This window comes from Octopus bimaculoides, chromosome 19, assembly GCF_001194135.2.
Source record: "Octopus bimaculoides isolate UCB-OBI-ISO-001 chromosome 19, ASM119413v2, whole genome shotgun sequence".
NCBI classification, from domain to species: Eukaryota; Metazoa; Mollusca; class Cephalopoda; order Octopoda; family Octopodidae; genus Octopus; species Octopus bimaculoides.
Window position 1 is genome coordinate 4,087,911 of NC_068999.1, and position 2,500 is coordinate 4,090,410.

Below are 2,500 nucleotides of genomic sequence, written 5' to 3' on the forward strand. Positions count from 1 at the left end.
CCTGCCAATTTTAATGTTTGTTAAAAAATTAAAAAAAAAAACAAACTCGATGTTTAAGATCTGTTGGTAAATAGCGATTGTTTTTTTTTTTTTGTTTTATAAAAATCCAGAAAAAAAATTTACATTTTCAAATCTGGTTTAAAATGTCTTGTAAAAATTTAATAAAATATATAAATAAAAATATATTGTCTATGAAAAAAAAAATAATAATAATATATAAAGTTTTACAAATTTTTTATTAAAATATAATTGTCCACTTCTCTGTGTTTTTGTTTCTTTTGCTTTATAAATTTGGTTAATTTTATTATATTGAATCCAGGCAGTGGACTGTGGTCATGCTGGGGCACCACCAACAGTTCTTTGTGGTGCAGGTGACAGGCACATTAATTCTTTTATTTCTTTTAAAATACATTGCGTTTTTTTTTTGGATTAATTTTGAAAATAGTGAAGAATTATTAAAATAACTTTGTCGTTAACAGGCGCAGGTGTGGCAGAGTGGTAAGGAGCTTGTTTCCCAAGCATATGGCTCTAGGTTCAGTCCCACTGTGTGGCACCTTGGGAAAGTGTCTTCTACTATAGCTTCAGGCAGATCAAAGCCTTGTGGGTGGATTTGGTAGATGGAAACTGAAAGAAGCCCATCATATATATATGTATATAATTATGTGTATGTGTTTGTCCCACCCACCATTGCTTGACAATCGATGTTGGTGTGTTTACATTCCTCTAACTTAGCAGTTCAGCAAAAGAGACTGATAGAATAAGTACTAGGCTTACAAACAATAAGTTCAAGGGTCAGTTTCTTCAACAAAAATCCCTTTCAGGTAGTGCTGCAGCATGGCCACAGTCAAATGACTGAGACAAGTAAAAGCAAAAACTGATGTGTGTGTCGCATAAATTAACAGGAAATTTGGATCACTTCGGAAACAAGAATTTTCTATCATAAAACCAGGGATGATGTCAAGTGGCACCAAAACGGTTAAAGAATCTATCGACCAACATGGTCAAACCAGATCTGCTGAAAGTCTATAGAAACTGTACTCAGGGAAGCCATCTGCAACCTATGTTGCGTACACGTTATATGATTCCTATGTTGCAGAGAGAATTTCACCCTTTCGCTACCAGAATTCTTTTGAAATACACTGCTTTTGTTTTGGTTAATTTTGAAGATAATGAAGGATTTAATAAAAAAATAACTTTGTCTTTATTAATCTTATATGTGGAACATAAAGGTGGTGCTCCAGGATGGCCACTGTCAAATGACTGAAACAAGTAAAAGAATTAAAAGATTAACATGAAATTGTGATGGAAGGTTTTAATTCAGGTCTCTTTAAAACAAGATTTTACCATAGAATCAGGGATGGTCTCAGACTGGTCGCTGTCGAAACGGTTAATAGTTGATGTCTGAGTGACAAATGTACACAGCCATGTTGTTTTGTTGGTCAGGGGTTCAAGACCTGGTGGCGGTGCTTCCGTGCTGATCATGTTATTCCACATAACCGTGTTCTCGTTGAGTGTAACACAGAAATAGGCAATCACAAGATAGATCAATACAAATGCTATGACCATTGATCATTAGCTTTGATTCCTAAAACTCGAATTGGTTGACTCCACTTTGATTAATTGCCATTCATCATCATCATCATCATCATCATCATCATCATCATTTAGTGTCTGTTTTCCATGCTGGCATGGGTTGGACTGTTTGATTGGAACAGGTAAACCGAAGAGCTGCACCAGGTTCCAGTCTGATTTGGCTTGGTTTCTATGGCTAGAAGCCCTTCCTAATGCCAACCACTCTAAGAGTGTAGTAGGTACCCTTTACATATCACCGGCACAGGCACCTTTTACATGTCACTGGCTAGGGTGCCTTTTACGTGTGGCTGGAGCTGTCCATGGCTACGATCTCACATGGCACAGCAAATCACTAAGAAGTCTCGATCACTTGTCATTGTCTCCCAAAGCCAACTCGTGTAAATTTTCCAAAACTCCTCTTGACACTCTTGGAAAAAATCTTTTACAAATTTTGATACAATTGGAATCTATACCATCTGATGCAAATTTGCATAAAATTTCACTAAAGAATATCGATTTTTCTGGAAGTTATGAGGAAACAAAGCTAACTCGAGTGAATTTTCCAAAACTTTCTTCCCCACTCTCAGAAAATATTTTTACAACAAATTCCAATATAAGTGGAATTTGTACAATCAATTTGATGTGAATTTGTAGAAAGTTTCATTTAAAAATATCAATTTTTCTGTACGTTATGAAGAAACAAAGTGGGTGGGGTACCATTGGGTATGTAGATAAACAGAAATCAACAGCAGAAGTAGAATTAATTGTTCCAAAGAAAAAGAAAACAAATATTGGTTGACAGGAATGACCCTAGGCAAGAATCTATCCCAGAAATAGGAAATTCCTGGCAAATGCTTCTCGAAAAAGACATTTTAAAGTTTTATTTTTTATTTGAAAGATTCCTGAACTTTATTTTAGTAAATAGATA